Source organism: Amblyomma americanum, chromosome 1 (genome assembly GCF_052857255.1).
Source record: "Amblyomma americanum isolate KBUSLIRL-KWMA chromosome 1, ASM5285725v1, whole genome shotgun sequence".
NCBI classification, from domain to species: Eukaryota; Metazoa; Arthropoda; class Arachnida; order Ixodida; family Ixodidae; genus Amblyomma; species Amblyomma americanum.
The window spans coordinates 523,675,832-523,695,442 of NC_135497.1; the positions used below are offsets into that span (position 1 = coordinate 523,675,832).

Genomic DNA, 19,611 nt, shown 5'->3' on the forward strand with positions numbered 1-19,611 from the left:
TAGCAGCTGCATGCTTGCAATGAGCTTTGATGCCAGCTTTGCATGTGCATCTCCTTCCTTGAACGAGGAGGTTCTGCCTCTCCTGGCTTGACCCCGCCAAGCATGAGAGAAATAAATTGCCTGGGTATTTCTCAAACCTGCCAGGAATGCTAGACCATCAAACAAGATTTCAATATAAGGCAACGCCAGATTTTGGGTGGCATGGCTTATAGTTGGATGCGCCAAGACATTGCTCAAGTTTGCTATAGAGCTACGTCTCCATATTGTCATAGATGTTTCGTTGTCATTACTGTTCGCAATAGCTCTGTTACTGCCTTCACTGTCCCATTATCTGATACCACTCTTTATCACCGTCTGAACAGCCGTCCCATCACACGCATTGGCTTTCCGTGAAAAATCTAAGTTATAATCGGGCCCAATTCTTCAGACGCGCGCGCGCGCACATGCACGCACACAAAGTGAGTGTTCTTTTTGTTTAACGGTTTCCTCGTGAATAAAACTAAGGCAACTGTACATTTCCTCCCTTGCGTCGCGCGCACGACACCCGTGGCTAGGTATCACTCGCAGCAAACTACGCGTTCGCGCCGCTGGTTTAACACCTGTAGTGCACATTAGCCGACAAAACTCATAGGCAGGCATAAAAATCGAATAAAAAATAGGCGGCAGTAAGCCGAGTTTCGAAGTGCTTTAATTCAGCCAACTTCGCAAGCGTAAGTGAATTTCCAACCAGAAACTGAAGCATCTGCCTCGTATTCGCCAGCAGAGATGGATCGAGTGCCCCTATTCATTGCGAGTCATTAATCCGTAGTTGGAGAATATAACACAATTACAGACTTACCTCGACGTACACGTCGTACACGATGTGGTCGCTCACTTGCGAAGTGCATTTCCCACTTAGCCGAGCTACATTGTCGTCAGTACTCTGCTCTACAGATTATACATGCGTAATTAGCTTTTGACCTTCGTTCAAGTTTGCTTTTCGGAAATAGCTGTCAAGCTGAGCGACCTTTTTGTAGCCGCACTTAAGACGATACATATTGACGCGGGCAGAGCTCGGCACGTGCACGGAAGCGAGCGGAAGTGCCTCACCGCAAAGGGCGCGCGCCTCCGCGGATACCCCCAGTTTCTCTTTTTCTGTCGGAGAGGGCGCTTTCGTCAGTGGTGTAGCTCCGCTCTGCGACACTTTGGTTCTCTATGATGGCTATAAGGTAAATTAGTTCTTTTGGATATTTCTGAATTTTAAAACTTCACATGCACATGAAAAATAGGCTTTGGTACCTTCCCAGTCAAAACACACTACAGGATTCTAAGACAGAAAATTTCTGTAGTCTGTAGTCTTGTCGTATTTTGGGTATGTCTTGTGTAGTCTGTCTTGTCTTCTGTAGTCTGTCTTGTCTTTTGTAGTCTGTCCTGTCTTCTGTAGTCTGTCTTGTCTTTTATACTCTGTCTTGTCTTTTATAGTCGGTCTTCTGTAGTTTGTCCTCTCTTTTGTAGTCTGTCTCGACTTCTGCAGTCTGTCTTGTCTTCTGTAGTTTGCCTTGTCTTCTGTAGTGTGTCTTGTGTAGTGCTCATACACTGTGTAACATTCGTTACTGTGTCACCTGTCAATTAACACAAGATTTGTGTTCTGGAGTAGGTAATGCACAAAAATGCGCAGCTTGTTAATGGTCGCCTGTCAATTACCACAAGCTTTGTGCATTCCAGAGTAATTCGTGCACAAAACCGCTAGAATTGAAATGAAAATGATCAAATTTTATTTACTGTTTCGTGCTTTTTTCGAGCTTCCTGATGCATGCTGTCCAGCGTTGTCCTGGCTGCAGGTTCCTAGATACATCGCCCATGAGCCAAGAAAAATGGTCTTTGTCTTGGCTGAAAAAAAGAAAAAATAGAGATCACCCCTGCTACCTGCACAAAAAAAATGTGAAAGCGTTGACGCCTCCTCGACACTGGTGGCCTTTCAAATTTGGCGCCATAGTTGTTTTCTCATTGACTTGATTGGGTATCAATTAACTCTTATTTTACCCTCATTTCATCCCAGCAACGATTTCGAGTTTTCAAATTTTCCTCCAAGGATCGTTCCTGCCCACTCACTGAATACCCGCCCAGTCTAATCACCCGTTCATTGCCTTTTGCTTCTCAATAATTACCTAATTGCCTCTAATTTATCCTTCTTTTTCCTATCTCCTGGTTAAGTATAGGACACTTATCACTGGTCACGTGATTGCTCATTTCAAGTTTTCAAACTTGGCGCCAAGCTTTGGCTTTGTCCATACTTCCAGTTTTTCAAACTTGGCACTATGCTGTAGCTCCACCTGGTTTCAGCTTTTTCAAATTTCGCGGCACTTTTTCTCTGGCCCAGCCATTTTTTGGACATTTTAGGCTGTAAATATTTATCCGATTATGAAATTTTCTTTTCGAGCAGCATCCTCACATCATCCTCTTCCAATTACACAACCAATCGTATGACGCTATCTCTTCTGAGTTGCCCTCAACTGCTGCGGACACGATCCCCGGCAACATAGCCTAGTAAAGTTCTCTTTATTCAAAATGTTGTAATACTGAACAAGGCTTATGACTGGCCGAGTTGGTACTGACTCACCTTAAAACCAGCCAGAAGACAGAACACGCAAGACATGAGCTCAAGAGGCTGGACTAACAAAAATTTAATTGAAGATTTTGATTATTTGATTTGTTTTGTGAGTATATAACGTCCGAAACCGACTCAGGCTATGAGGGACGCCATAGAGGAGGGCTCCAGAAATTTCGACCACCGGGGTTCTTTAGCGTGCACTGACAACGCACAGTACACAGGCCTCTGAAATTTCGCCTCCATTGAATTTTGACTGGCGTGGCCAGGATTGAACGTGCGTCTTTTGGGACAGCAGCCAAGTGCCATAACCACTGAGCCACCGCGGCGGCATCATTGAAGGAAAGCCGCAAAAGAAGACCCGCGAAGAGATACGGGCGCACAATAACCCATAGCAGTGAAAGGGCGAAGTGCAATCAAAGGTCACTGGCATACTAAGGAATCATCTAAAAAAGCAAATTCCTTACGGTGAAGGTTTACCGACGGCTTAGCCGCACGTGTCCTTAGCCTTACCGATGTAGTAAGCCTCAACTATCTACCGACAGATTTATCCCTTCCGTAAACCACTGATGTGTCATGGAAATTAGGCGTGCAAAGAGACAGGTCATCCTCAGATTTGCATTCACAAGATTGAGCGTGCACTGCCAGATTAGACTTTGCCTTCCCCCTTTAGAGTGAAAGTGCTCAGTCAGGTGCGAATTCAGATATCTGCCTGTCTGCTCATATTAGTTGCAGCCATAAGGCAGTGGAACGCAATAAACTCCATTACTTTTGCAAGTGGTGAACCTTTTCTTGTGACACTGTCCATTGTGGACAAGTACCCAGTTTTATCAAGCCTTTATTTTAATGGCGGCGCAAAGGCCTCCTGTCTTGCACTTCGCTGTTACGACAACAGCAGCATTACGCTTTCCCGCGACTTTCTTGAGACTGTGAAATAATGTGAAGGTAAGGTGTATCAGCATCATCGGAGTATGTGTTCCTTACCCTCGCGCGAGTGAAAACATACTATGACAGGTTGTTGAGATGGGCAATTGGAAACCCAGCTGCTTGGAAACCTGCTACAAGAATGCGTCCTCAGCAGTGATGGCATGACTTATGTAAAGCTGATGTCATGCACACGATTGCACATCCATCAAGTGTTTCCATCTTTACTGTCCTTAACCAACGACAAATACACCTCTTCACCATCCTTCCCCAGCAACGAGTGGTCCGACTCGTAGCTAAGAAAAGCCTTCCCCGATCTTTAGCTGTAGCCCAGACAAACATATTCGTCCACAAAGCGAAGGTCTGCATCAAGAAACTGCTAACGGTTCTGGTTAAACAATTCTGATGTAAAAGACAGGCCTTGACAGCATGCCTTAAAAACTCCTAAAACATCTTGTGCCAACTTATCTGAGCCTCCTTTGCCCAGAAAAATTAGGTAGTCATGAACATAACAAAATGCTACTATGCCAAGGTCTTCCAAACAGGGCTCTAATGCCTTTTCGACTTTAGACAAAAAATGCTGCTGAGCAAAGGTACGACCTGCGTGTAAATACCGCCCTGCCAACTGACAAATGTGGATTTGCAGTAAACGGACAATAGCCCCATGAAGCCAGCAACCAAAATCACGCAATCATATGTAAAAGCATGTTCATTGTTCACTCTGATGCAGTTTGCACATGCCTCAGAGGTCGATCATGTGACAATGAATAGTGCAGGCCCTCCATGTCGATGCTCACTGCACAGCACCTGCCCAGGTTGCTGTCCACAAGAAACTAGAACGCCACTTTTGTGAGTTGGCAAGGCGGTATTTACATCAGAAATCAGGCGTATGCAGAGGGTCCCAGGTTGCACTGTTCCTCCGCGACATTCTTCTGTCCAGAGTCGATACCGCATCTAAGCCTTCTTTGGAAGACCTCGGCATAGAAGCATTTCGTTATGTTGATAGCTACCTAATTTTTTTGCACAAGGAGGGCTCAGATGAGTTGGCACAAAACGTTTTAGAAATCTTTAGGCATGTGGTCAAAGCCTATCTTTTACGTCTGAATTTCACTAAGCATAACCGTTTGTAGCTTCTTAACTTAGACCTGCGCTTTGCGGACGACCACATATGTTGGCGCCAAAGCACAAGATCGGGAAGCCTCTTAGCTATGAGTCGAACCACTCGAGGCTGGTGAAGGACAGGTTGGCAATCGCATGCATCACGACCGCTTTATGGAAGTCATGCCATCACAGTGTTTAGAATGCATTCTCAGAGCAGGTTTCGAAGCCAATGGCACCTGGGTTCCCGCTTGCCCATCTCGCGCACCTATCAGTGTGTGTTTTTACTCTCTTGAGGGAACGGAACACCATTCACATGATGCTGACGTAGCTGAGCAGCACAAAAAGACGGGCTCTATACCTTACCTCCATGTCATTTCGCACTGTCCCAAGAAATTTGCACCAAAGTATGATGTTGCTGTTGTCTTGACCGCTAAAAGTAAGGTAGGAGCCCTTTGCTTCTCCGTTCAAACTAGGCTTGATACAACTACGGGTAATCGTCCGCTATGCACAGTGGCAGATAAAAAATGTTCACCACTTGCAAAAGTAAACGGTTTTGTTTTGCATTCCACTGCCTCGTAGCTGAAACTACTATGGGCAGACAAGCAGATATCTTAATGTGTGCCTGCCTGAGAGCACTTTCACTCTATATAGAGGAAGGCGAATTTTCACCTGACACTGCACGTTCAATCTCGTGAATGCAATTGGAGGACGACCTTTCTCTTTGCACGCCTGATTTCCGCGGCACATCAGTGGTTTAGGGAAGTGATAAATCTGTCCTGATATAGTTGAGTCTTACTACATCAGTAAGGCTAAAAACAAGTGCCTGGCTAAATCGTCGGTGAACCTTCACTCTAAGGAATTAGTTTTTTTGATGGTTTACTACTAGTACGTCAGTGCCTTTCGATTGTTTTTGCCCTCTCACTGCTTTGGGGTTTTGCGTGCTTGAATCTCTTTATAAAGTTTCAGTTGTTAGACCAGCCTCATCTTGTGCTCATCTCTTCTCCTGTTTTCTGTCTTCCGGCTGGTTTTAAGATGTAATACTGAATGCCGGAAGACAGCCATTTTAGATTCAAGTGCACTTATAATGGCCACAGCTATAATGAATGTTCATTTATTACAAAATATAGTGCTTACTTCATTAATTTATGCATGAAGTATATGACACTGCATCAAAATAAAAAAGGACTAAGCCTCTAACCCGCATGGCCAAACTGCAGTTGCAGCAAACAAAAGGACACCATAAACCTGCCCCACATGCAAAAGCTTGCACTTCAGGCCAATGCAGAAATAAGATCAGATTACTTCCCAAACTGCATGACACTGCCATACAAAGTAAAGATTGTGACAGGCAATAAAGGAGCAACAAAAAAGCGAACTTTAGGTAGCAGCCAATCTCATGTAGACAAGCTACAAGGTCAGGCCAACATAGACGTGGAAGGAGAAATTTAAAAAAAGCCACAACAAGCACATAATAATTTTTAAGGTTTTCACAGCCCTTTAAATGGCAAATACTTTCCTGGAAAAACATAACAGAAGCGGCAATTTTTTTGCGGCAATCAATTTTTTTTCATGTACTTCTTTATTCTTGAAGCATGGGCGGGCATAGAGTAGTCAGATTAGTGCATGCGTTCCTAAGCAATGCCATGCCAAAAACTGTACTTACAGAAAAAGCTTGCCTTACTGAGTGAATACCACTGGACATCCACTAATTTCCCAGCCTGCTCCAGGTCCCTGGCAAAAATCACACGCAACTTGGTGGCTTGCACAACTTCCATGCAACTCTTGGTCTTTAGCTGGAACAAAATTGAGGGATCAGTGAGATATCAAATTTTACATGCATTGCTTTGTTTCAATGACCGACTAAGAAAAAAACGGCAGTTTCTGTGCGCGCAACTATTTTTTCACACTAGCTTTCTACAGTAAACCACGTTTATCGCGACCTAATTGCACTGACTTGCTGCACGGTCCCAGCACTACTGTGTATAGCTCTATGGTTTCAAATGCTTGTTATCTCTGAGCCCTTCGGCTTGCACTCGTTAATGCAGAAAACCTCGGAAAGGGCAACCAGAGCTTCGAGCTTTAATCCATAGGTATTCAGAAGCTCAGTGGTCTGTGGGAGAACTTTTGGCTGGGTGACACAGTAACAAATGCTGCTCCAGCTACTTTCACTCCATTGCAAAAAACTCGCACAGCAAAGACCTGTCCTTCATTTTGCATTGCAGAAACAATCACTGAAGTTCAAAGCGTGCATACTAAATGCACACCTACCTTCCAACATAGCTTCATAATAATGGGTATAATTATTGGAATGAAATACCAGTCAGTACATGCAGTTTTCAATTTATCCAAAAATTATAAGCAACCGACAAACAATAAACATAAAAGAGAAATAAAATAACCAGAATTGTTTAAAAAATCTGTCAGAAGAATTATGTGACATCCACTGCACTCCAGCAGTTCTTTGGCTTTGTGCACCTTCAAACCACACTTTTTTACAGGCACATTTGCACAGAAATTGCGTGGAACCTGATATCTAAGAATCATTATTGGTGCAACAGTAGGGAGAAACCAGGTTTTACCCAAAAACGAAGGGCCCTACACATTGCATCACAAGCCCAGATGGTGCACTTGAGTCGCCTCTTATGCTTATGCAAGAAACAGGAACAGAGATATCTTGACTAATTCAAAAAAGGGGATGTGCAATGCATGTGTAATGCAGAGATGATATAAGCAATACCACACTAAAACACTGGGAGGGTTCCAAGAGTAGGTGAATGCATGAATGGGTGGCAATCAGATGGCTAAATGAGAATAGGAAATTTGATGAAAAAGGGTGGTAGCATCTGGCACAGGATACATTTACCTCAAATGTACTAGAGAACCATTGTTCTGCACTAATTTTAACAGCACATTCACACGACAGTCAAAATCACTAACTCCAGGAACGGACTGCGCATCATGCGACTCAATGTCAATCACCATTACAAATGGCACCAGCACCGCGGACTGCACATGAGGAAAAGTAGACATATTTTGCTCTCAACTTTGAGCAGCACTCAGCTGCGCTTTTAAGAGCAAAGCTCTAAATTACGGCAACATTGGCACTTTGTTTTACTGACATGAGGATGCCTGTGAGCGTGCAAGTCCCATGTTTGTTTTGCACCAAATGTGTTAATTGCGAGGTATGTTTAACTAAAGAGGGGCATCTAACATGGGCATCAGCCCTCAGCTATGGCAGCTCTTCAATACTTCCCTTCTATATCCCTCCCTTATATCACGGTTCAAGTTTCCACCAAAATGTGAGACAGTTATTGTTAAATTTCCTTGAATTTTCCTTCAAATAATTTTAAATTTTTCAAGTATGCAGCTTTAAGAAGGTAGAGGTACAAACTGCGCAGTATAACCATATGATATGGCAATAAACCAGCAATAAATCTGTGCTGACAGCAGCTTGCCCAGTGCATTGCAAGGATGCTATGCTATACAAGGATTGGTGTCATCGTGCAACGTTACATTACTGACTGACAATTTGGTCTCTGTATCAGAAATACTGATAAACCATCATTGTAGAGTACAATGTTTTTAAAGAGATAAATGAACATATAGGTCATTTTCGAGGACACATATGCATACCAGGCGACAGGTGTGCAATGTCAAAGCACGTTTATGTTAACAGCAGCTGCGTCAAGAGCTACATCAGCGACTATATTTCGCACAAGTCTACAGTTCTGGTAATTATAAGCTAAGGTACTGCTGTGAAGTGCATGTAGAGTTTCATGCATTTCTAAACCTAGCTGCAAGCCTACGTTGAAAATACTTTTTCTAAATAGGCAGCTAAGATATGCATCACTGAAAAAGAATAACTACCATGAACGGATCAGGAGGGATGACACAGCCGAAGGCAGGAAGCACGCATGGCCCAAAAGATGCTGGCCGCTGGCAACTGCAAATAAATACATCCAGAGCAACAGCTGTCAGTGGCTGTAGCCATATCATGAATGACAAGAGAGGAAATCGTCTACTGCTTTAAAAACTAAACTTAAGACGTAATATAAGTAAATAAAAAACCAATGAGCTAGCCCATGACAAAAGAAATGAACAGATTTTATGTAATGCACCCATATACATTCTTTGAGAAGAGTCACAATGACTGTTATAACCACACTGAAAGATGAGCTGGCTGAAATACCGCACACCAATTTGAAAATAGGATGTGCAGGTTTTCATTAATTCCTATCTTGGTGCCTTGCACCAATGTTTAGGTATTAAATTGAAAGTTGCAACCAGTCTGCCTTGGTTAAATGAGAAGAGAGAATGGAAAAAAGCATGCCTTCACTAGCAAGAAGCTTGATATCTCACAGCACAGCTTAGCATCATAGAAAAATTGCTAGCGCATTTAAAAAATCTGCCTACAAATAAAAACTGCACAAATTTGTCGACTGGCAATGCAAGTAAGGGCAAGAGAAACAAAAAAATACCAAAGAACACTCGTGAGTGCGGCGAAGGGAGTTCTGTGGGTAGGATCCTGTGCCTGGGAAGAGTTCCGAGCTCGGAGAATCGCCGGCACCCCAGCTGATGGCACGGAACCAAGAATAAATAACAAAATGAAAATAAGTAACAAAAAAACCATCGACAATAGCGAACGACCTGAATGCGGGCCGCAAAAGCGAGGGATATAGCAAAAAGGTAGATATCCTAAATAATTGTGCAGTTGCATCTCCGACAGCTCGCAGTGCTCAGAAGGAGAGGAAGCATCAACGTTTACAGCTCAGGAGACGCAAGATTGATCTAACTTTGACATAACACTGCCTCAAATCCTGTTCCACTGGGGAAGCACAGACAAGTTTACAAATGACAAGGCGATGAATATGAACTAGCCTTTCGCATGCGATCACTGTCTCAGAATAATTTAGTATGACGCATATTAAGGCACAAGCACTAATCCGATGAGTACTAACCCTGAGCAAAATAGGGCGGTGTCTGATCGCAGCTGGCCTAGCAGGAGCGCTCCGCCGCGCGGCACTTCTCGCTCATCGTCTTCTACGCGGTGCAAATCCACGCTTTTGCACCGGGTGTCGAAGCGCTAGCAAGCGAAAGCGTAACTCTGTTGTGATATCTGGTGCCATTTTTATTTACCACGGCACGCGAGTACTAAATGCACATAAAGACAATGAGAACAACTCTTGTCATGCAGGATATAGGTCCTGCATTTTTGGCGCCGCATTATAGCTGCGGCAACCGCAGGCGGACTGCCTCCACTCACATCCCTATATAGCCGCATACAAATAGCGCGTGTGAATACAGATCATTAGCAAAAAAACGCAGAGCGGGACTCACCGGCCATGCGATTCATCCAGGCTTAGTAAAACGGCGCAGGAGTCTTCGTTCCCTTTACAGATGACAAGACGTCGCAGCACTGTCTTTCTTCATGGCTTACCCGTTGAAACTCGCCAATGTTGACAGGCCGAAATCCTGGTCGTTGGCTTCCAAAACACACGCCTGCTCACCTTCCTATTGAATGAGTTCTTCACACGTGTCCGCCGTACAAGTACTCAAGCAATGCCTCAAAGAGGCAAATAATACAAAAAACGACGCGTCGGTTGCGCTGCAATGGCGCCCACGGCTGCGCTTTCGTATCGGTGAAAAATTGCAACCGACAAAAAAATTTCTTTTTTAAACCATGAATATTTATATTATCTTCACAACAAAGACACTGCATTTATTTTAAATTATTTTTAGATTATTTAAGAATACTAAAGCGCTTTCAGTTACTTTTTCTGGCATGTCGTTTGTAGAAGCTGCGATCCTGTGATCCCCTGAAGTGACCCGGATGCCCTAGCAGACGACGGAGCAGATGACGGAGCAGACGACGGTGTTGACAGAATGCAATTTCGTTTGATGCCAGATAAAATCACTAAGTTGCGACAAAAACAGCGAAGAAAAGCGCCGTATGTCAAGCTGGCGAATATCGTGGATAAGTTGAACGCAATTGGCACTATGGAGAGTAGCTGCGATCCATTAATTTGCGCGACACTGGCACGCTCACCGGAGATCATGAAACTTAACAGCTTAAACGGTGACCAGTACAAGCGGAGTGCGTTGATATCAACTGCGTTACGAAACTACGTCGATACTTGCGTCTCACTTTAGCTAATATGCAACAGTGGCTAGCACTCGCCGCATCCTGATCGCGTGTAGTTTAACAAGCAAGAGCCCACTAGCGCATCGAAGCAGGCGTGTTTTCGAGCTCGTATCGTTACGAAAAATACGAGTTGTTTCGGAACGTACTGGAATTGAAGTTCTCAGCCTGTGCGTCACGGACGGTGACGATGGCGTCGCGGACGATCTTAACTAAGACTCGCCGCAAAGAAGCCGATAACCCAAGCATATGTGCGTTAAAGGTTGTTCACCAGTAGTGCAAGCGTGGGCATAAAGTATCGCTCAGTCGCAGCGCCAGTCGCTCGCTGCTAGATTTTCCAGCCTTCCGAGTGAAGGTCGCAAGCTGTTGAGCCAATCAGTGAGCCAGCCGGAGTGAGCGAGGCGAGCTTTCGGGAACGACACCGCCCGCGGGCGCGCCGGGCAATGAGCTACGCGCTACGCCCTGGCTGCCCTAGACGTCGCTAAGCCTAGCCGGTTTCACATCGATGCAGCAGCTGAGTGCACTTCGAGACTGGCTAGCGCTGAAGTGCTGCTATCGTCATCGTTTTACTGTGAACCTCGTCTTACAGTAAAACAAAGATATGCTCGATTTCCGCGACACCTTCAGGAGCGGAGCCAGCTGAGGCCAGGAGAGCCGCGATTGAGCAGCAGCAATTAAAGGCGCCGTGGGGAGACATTTGTTTGTATTGCTGTTATCGCTTCTACCAACGACTCGATATTGGCCAACGATACTCCATCCGACGGCTTAGTATGGACTTGAACAAACATTACTGTCGCATTTTTCTGACGCTGGCGGCCGGTATTCAGGCTGGCATGCCGGCCCCGAGAAGGGCGCCCGTACGTTATCATGTCGCTCAACTGTATGGCCGTGGTGGACATCAAAACCCCCAGACATCCTCTTTTTCGCTCAGATTGTCATAGCAGACAGTCACACTGGGACCAGAGCAGTTTAGAATACCGAGCGCGGGTGCACAGGAGCTAGACTGTGTCAAAGCAGGCGAAACTCTTTAAAGCGCGCGGTTGACGTCAGTCCCAAGACTTTACTCTCATTTCGACCGAGAATCAAATCGGTTCAAACTCGCTGGCCGCCGCATTTCACCTTCGGCTTCATACGCTGTTGTCTATATTTAGCAACATTTTCGTGTCACCGTCATGAAATTTTTAGTGAAGGCAATGAACGACGTCGTAAAGTTTTTTTTGCTATTTTATGATAAGCACCAGGTCACTGCCGGTAAAAAAAAATTCTCCGCCAACACTGTATCAGTGTCGGACTTAAGAGCGTTAGCTACGAGAGCTTCAAGTGTTTAGATCGGGGTGCTAGATCGGGGTGCTCAGCAGACGTGAAGACAAAATACAAACATCTGAGGGCGTTTCGTTTCGGAAACATTCGTTCTAAGATAAAAGCAGCGTCAGCTACTTCAAAGATTTTGCACTACTATTGCGATTTACAGCCACCTTCGCTATATCCGGTATGTTTCCTCCTTATATATCAGTTAACGAATTGTATAAACGTGTGCATTACAACAAGACAAATTGTTTAACCGCATCCGGAACCCTCTGCGACAAACGATTAAGCCATATGGCTGTCTGGAAGTCCCCGGAATGCACGGTTTGGTGGCGAAATAGTCGTCGGTGTGAATCCCACACATAATTTGGGCTTCATCTAAATATTTATTTTATCCTCAGGAACATGACAAGTCAAATGACACCACTACGATCGTTATGCGTCAAACGGGCGGCCCCCAAATTTCATGCAAATGGGGGTCCCCGGGGTTCCACTTCGATAGCCGCTATACTGTCATATGTAAAACGGATCGAAGGTATCTGTGACAACTGAGGCTCTACGCGCCCGCTGTTGCTATGTGATATAGTGTGGTAACTGTCTTGGCCAATTTGACGTTCGCTGCAGACAGACGTGTCCTTGACAAACGTAAGTAGTAAGAGCTGACGCTCTTAAAACTGAAACGCGGAAAAATGATATCGTGGTTGCTCTGAACATTTATACAGAGAACTGCGTGCATGTACACACATGCTGCCTTTGTGTAGCCGGAAAGTTATGGCGAGTAATTGTCCCTGATTGACGATTAACGACACTCTTTTCCGCGACGTGCATAGAAGTGTCCTTGGCCTTTTCTGCGCATGTAGTAGTAGCGGTACATTATGTTACATGGCTTGAACATGTCACAGAAGCCAAGAGGATACTGACTTTCAGTAGCGCCATTCTACTTGCGCACAACGATTGGTGTGCAGGCGCTGTCGTGGCTGCAGCTACATGCCGCCACCGCAAGCGCGGGCGGATACGCAGGCACCGCTGGCTTCGTCGCTTGTGCATTACAGCTTTTTGGTCTTTCAAAGCCGCATTATACTCTTGAGCATGCACTACTTTCGTCACACTGTCATGTGGGAACAGAAGGGAATTAGGTGAGTGCTCGAGCAGAGCCTCTCCTCTAAGCCAATTCTCGTTCGGTGGGAGAGCCAGGTCGCGGGAAGCGAGTTGAAAACTCGATTCGCCAATGTGAATGAGCACTTCATTTCGCTCGGTGCCCGTCACAAACAGACCAGAGCACCTCGCATCCTCTTCGCGACTCGCCACAGTGAACGCGCTTTGAAGCATCTTTGGTCAATTTGATCCTATCGCTGTCACACGACAGCACGACAGTATTTCTAGAATTCTGCAGGAAAACAATTACCCTCACCAGGAATCTGTCGTATGACACATCCCATGATAGGTATCTATCGCGCGGTACAATCCACGACAGGTATCTGTCGCGCGACTCATCCCACGACAGATATCTGTCGCGTGGCATATCCCACGACAAGCTGTTGTGTCGCGCGACAGGCCGCATGACACGTACTTTTGTCGCGTGAAAAGAGGCACGCTAGAAGTCTGTCGCGCGACTGAACCCACGACAGGCAACTTTGCTTAGGCACGCAATCTCGGTCGCGAGGCACGACTCCCTCTGTCGCGCGACAGTACCTGCGACAGAAACCTGTCGCGCGACAATTGCTGCGACAGGGACCTTCTTTGCACGACAAAATGCAGGAAAGATGTCTGTCGTGCGGCAGAACCTACTACAAACAACTTTGTCACGCGAAAGAACCCACGACACGGAGCTTGTCGCACGACACAAGGCACGACAAGACAGCTTGTCTTGCGACACAAAATTATGTCGCGCGACAGATGCGCGACAAAAGATTCTGTCGTGCGTTTTGATCGGGTTCCAACGTATTTTCGCAACTGGAGATCCGACAAGCGATTAATACACAACAGAGAGCAGATGGACACGCTAGAAATGCATACAGACCGTAAAAGAATACCTAGGAATTAGTGAAGATAATCACAATAAGGAACAAATGAGCAATAAAGACAATACATAAAACTCATAAGCAAGATTATATTTGCAGTTATATATATTTTACTGCAAATACCTCCAGCAGATCTTGCTTCAGAGATCTACTGCAAGGGCACAGCCAACGTGGTCTGACCACACCCACTGCATTCGAAAAGCACCCAAACCGCCACCGAGGCCGAATCAATACACCACGACAGCTGATTCAAAGCCGCGCTACTCCCTCCGGATCATCAAGGACGTCCTCCAAAAGGCATCCAGAATTGACTATCTGCTGAAGAGCAAGGTGAACTGATTGGTACTTCTGTTTCGAAAAATTGTTTAACATTAAGAAAGGTTGCAGAGAAAAGAACTAAATATGAACATCGTGTGCGGACCTTAGACCTGTATAGCCATGCAAATATTATTCCGAAAGGCATGAGAATAGATTTAAAGCCAGCCACATCAGACTTGTCCCTTCCTATAAAAACGCAATGGCGGGACATACCTCAGAAAGTGTCAGAACTTATGGATCTTGTAATCCGACACGGCAAGTCTTGTCTGGACGCTTTGAGGCTCAAAGAAGCTAAGCTACGCTATGTTCTTCTGACTGATCGCACAACTGCAATTTTGGAGCTGTTTCTAATCTAGAAAGAACGTTCACACGTAACTCAGACGAAGAAGTTTCTTCGGGATTGGGTTCCTCTGCCGCCCCAATCGTCACCTTTAGAAAACTGTCCATTACTTTCAACCTGTAGGCAAACATCTGCATCAGATATAAAAATCAGTTCACCCGCTTCAAGCTCATGCCAATCAACCTTAACAGTCACCAAATCTACACCGAACAATGTTGTAAATCTTTTGTCGGTACCTTTGTCGCACGATAAATGCATGGTGCTGTTGAAGAGCCTCAACTTCGGGCCCACCAGCGGTATAATTAATGAACTTCAACTTTATAAAGATCCGGATAATTTTTTCCGAAGCCTTAGGCTGAGGGAATACTACCACGATCGCTCCCAAATATTAGATCCTTGTCGAAAACTTGCATCTTTTACTCATTGCATACCACCTCCGTAGCGCGATAAGTGTCTCCATTGGTACATAAAAGCGGTGCAAAAGGATATCCTTCCCGTAATTTAAAACCTACGCTCTTACCTCCCGAATCTTACAATGCTTGAACGCAATGCTTTGCATGCTCTCAGCAGCCGATATGACATTGTAGTTAAACCAGCGGGTAAAGGTCGATTCACCGTAGTAATGGATGAAAAGGACTGCCTTGTGGAGGTCCAAAGGCAATTAAGCGGTTCCTCATTTTACGAGGCTCTCCCTATTGATACCACGCCAGAGTATGATGAAAAGGTTTCAAAGTCTATTGTAAATCTGGCAAAAAAGAACAAAATTAAGAACAGGATCGCACAGGCTATATTTCCGTTACATTCAAGTCGAAGACGTTTTTACCTTCATCCAGATTTAGAAAGGAAACAATCCCGGAAGACCAATTGTCTCTAGAATGGAAATGGAACCGTTTTTGAAAGCATCTTGAGTTTTGTGAACAGCCTCTTCAGTGATATCCCTCTCTTATCTTCGTCCTATGTTAAGGACACCACCATTTTTTTTCAGTAAAATTGTCAACTTAGCCTTTGCGGATGATTCCCTACTATTGACCCTGGATGTCGCTTCATTTTACACCAACATAACGCATGCTGATGGCATCAAAGAAGTCGCCTATGCCTATGAGCGAGTATAATCTAAACGACCGGTTGACGGCAGCACTCTTGCAGAGCTGTTAAAACTGAAACTTGATCGAAACAACTTTGAGTTGAACGGCCAGCACTACGCGCAAATAAGCGGACGTCGATGGGAACAAAAATTGGACCAAATTACGCTTATATATTCATGGCTATACTTGAGACGAAATTCCTCAACAGTTCTCCATATAAACAATTATTTTACAGAAGATTCATAGATGACGTATTTATAGTCTGGACACATGGCGAGCAAAAATTCACTAAGTTTATTTGCGACTTCAACACCGCTCACCCTAACATCTCGTTTTCGTCGTCGCATTCAGCCTCGACAATGAATTTTTTTTTATGTCCAGGTGACCATCAGGGAAAACAAACTTGAGACAAGAGTTCACAGAAAATCTGCAGACCAACAGAAGTACTTACACTACCAGAGCAGTCACATTCGCCATTGTAAACCCTCCATCGCTTAGTCAGTCCCTACATTTCAATAGGATCTGCTCTAAGAAAGGTGACTTTGAATCAGACTGCCAGCACCTCCGTGTGTACCTAGCACGTCAGAGACACCCATTGTCAGTCATCGAGGACTCAGTCAAGAAAGTTCCAAAGCATGACCGGCGCGAGCTCATCAATGGCAAATATCATTCGATCTTGTCCTTATACATTCGGCATGAATGCCCAATGTTAGCGCAGTTTTTCAGAAACACCACAAAATCCTTCTACAGAAAGGATGAAAGAGTTATCCCTGCTCCCCCACGTGTTTTGTATAGGTGTGCAAGGAACATCCGTGATATGATAACATCGTCTGCAATCGGCAACCGTAGATTCAGATGATCCGTGTCATGGAATAAACCTAAGTGCTAACTCTGTCTGATGATAACAACTATTAATGCTAAAGGTACTGCGTTATCCTTCTCATTTCAGATAAAAGGTAAATTCACAAGTTAAAGCGTTATGCTGTCTACTCCCTAGAATGTGGCACCTGTGAAGGTCAGTACGTGGGGCCAACACTAAAACGTTCAGAATTCGCATCAAAAACCACATATCACATGTGCGGACATCAGCCAAATCTCCCACTTTCAAAAGAAATCAACAGCCTTGCGCACCCATTCGATAACTTTGCAGCGATTGTACTCCAAATCGGGGTTCAACACACATTACAACCGCGAGAGCTGTGAATCGTACCTGATTCAGAAATTCAACACAGCCTCGAGCGGCATCAACGAAACAGTAGGCCGGCTATCATGCTTGCACACTTAATAAATAGATGTACTGAATAATTATCGTAGACATGTTGGAAGTAGAGACTGATTGAATGGGCAGCAGGATGCATAGCAAGCATAGCTCCCGATGTGTTTTCTTTCTTTTTTCCACGTCATTCGCATTGTCCCGCATTTACTGCCAGTTTTTTTACCCCCTTCTTTACTTATTCTAATACTGTACTGTCGCGCATTATGTTATATTGTAAACCATTCACTGTTAGTTTTTCTACCCTTTTTGTCCTCTTTTTGTTGTCATTTTTCCTGTCATGTCCGCCTTCTCTTCATACATTGATGAACTGCCATGCGATTCTGCGCGTGGTAATGGCAGAGACCATTACATTTGTTTTTTACCTTGAATAGTCTTGCAGTTTCATTTCTCTTATGGTAGATTGTGACTCATTGCAGTTCGTTTCTGATGTTGTATTTGTTGTTCGCATTGCCTTTTTTCTGAGTGTGTGCGTTTGTGTGCTTACGGAGTGCTCGTGTAAGAATTGATTAGAAACGTGGTATTTTTCTGATGTCCTTTTTTGTATTCTGTTCGTGTTGCCACCAGCCCTATCTGTGTAGCATATTGCTAAGTCTTGTATATTGGCTATGCTTTTACTTTCCCTTTTTTCTTCACTAATAATTTTCTCCTTTTAGAGGTCTCGTTGGCATTCACCTTTACCTCCACCCCTACCACTTTCTCTTGAATGTTGCCTCCTTGTTGCACAGGGGTCAAGCGCGTCAGGCTTGTCACCAAAATACGGTCGTGAATTAAACGTCGTGAATTAAATACTGTTGTGCTTTTCAGTTTCTATTGACTTAGCATTATATTGATCAATCAGCTGCCAAGAAATCACTTATGATATATATATATATATATTAAAGGAGCGAAAAGTCTCTGAAATCAAGGTGCATAGGGGAATGTTTTTTTTTAATATCTAGTGCCAATGAATTATTTTTTTTAAAAGAAAATTACTTATAAAGCAGCAGGAAAAACAACCATGCCGCCGGTGGGATCCGAACCCACGACCTCCGAATATCGCGTCCGGTGCTCTTACCAACTGAGCTACGGCGACAGCTGTCCAATCTGCTGCTTTCGTGGGTATTTATGTTTTGCGTGTAAGCGAACCTTGAGAGTGTTCACCAGCGCCACCCTCGTCCATAGCGGTCGACGTAGCACGTCCTGCAATACCGCCAGTGTGACGTAGAACGTCATCTAACGGCGAGGGCGGAAACTGTGCGAGAGCCCTCTAATGCTACCTATTGCATCAAGACTGCCAGAACCGAGACCGCCGTTAAGCTATTAACAGACAAGGCAAATGAAGTGAGGGGCTCGTTTGACAAACATATTAAGGAAGCGAACAGTCTCCGAAATCAAGGTGCATAGGGGAATGTTTCATTTTTTTAATATCTATTGCCAATCAATTAGTTTTTTAAAGAAGTGGGTCTTTCAAGGAAGGGTCTTTCAAGGAAGAAAGCCAACAGAGCGCATGATGGTCCATCACAACGTCAAAAGAGCGGCCATAGAGGTCCGGGCGGAATTTGGCAAGGGCCCATACGATGGCCAAGCACTCTTTCGCTCACGAAGTAATTAGTTTCAGCCTTCGTAAGTGTGCGGCTTGCGTAGGCAACAACGCATTCATCAAAACCACAGATGCGCTGGGCGAGTACGGCGCCGAGGCCGACACCACTGGCGTCCGTGTGGACCTCGGTAGGAGCGGTCGAGTCGAAATGGCGCAGTATGGGCGGCGCTCTGAGGAGGCGGCGCAAGGTGTTATACGCATCGTCGGACGCCGGTGACCACATCGATAAGTCGGAACTGCCAGACAGTTGTGTTAAAGGAGCAGCAATCGAAGCAAAGTTGCGAATAAACCTCCGACAGTAAGAGCACTGACCTAAGAAGCTGCGCAAGTCTTTGATGGAAGTGGGTTTGGGAAACTCTGCGACAGCGCGAAGTTTAGCTGGGTCGTACGAACGCCTTGCTTAGAGACAACGTGTCCTACAATTGTCAGCTGACGCACAGCAAAACCGCATTTCTTCAAGTTGAGCTGCAGGCCAGCGTCTGAGAGGCAGGTCAAAACGTGCTTCAGGCGGAATAGATGGGTTTCAAAGCCGGGGGAAAAGACGACAATGTCGTCGAGATAGCATAGACACATTTTCCACTTGAGTCCATGCAAAATGGTGTCCATCATCCGTTCGAAGGCTGCAGGGGCATTACAAAGGCCGAATGACATCACCGTAATCTCATAAAATCCGTCGGGGGTCACAAAAGCAGTTTTGGGACGATCGGCCGCTTCCATAGGAACCTGCCACTACCCAGAACGTAAATCGATGGATGATAAGAGCTCCGCCCCTTGCAAACAGTCCAGAGCGTCATCTATGCGGGGGAGCGGATAGACATCCTTGCGCGTTATCTTATTAAGGCGGCGGTAATCGACACAGAAGCGTATGGAGACATCTTTCTTTTTCACAAGGACAACAGGCGATGCCCAAGGGCTGCTTAAGGGCTGAATGACGCC

At 45.1% G+C, this 19,611-nt stretch overlaps 1 long non-coding RNA gene across 2 annotated transcripts; it reads right to left on the reverse strand.

The window, feature by feature from the left end:
* Positions 1 to 1,392: 1,392 nt before the first annotated feature.
* Positions 1,393 to 17,849, reverse strand: LOC144116245 (uncharacterized). 2 transcript variants are annotated; one of them, XR_013311805.1, is made up of 4 exons: positions 9,091 to 17,849; positions 8,480 to 8,555; positions 6,276 to 6,405; positions 1,393 to 1,869 (listed from the first exon to the last, which is right to left on the reverse strand). It is a non-coding gene; the product is annotated as an uncharacterized LOC144116245 (long non-coding RNA). The 2 variants fall into 2 exon arrangements; XR_013311804.1 differs by having other exon boundaries at positions 8,480 to 17,849.
* Between the last annotated feature and the right edge of the window lie 1,762 nt (positions 17,850 to 19,611).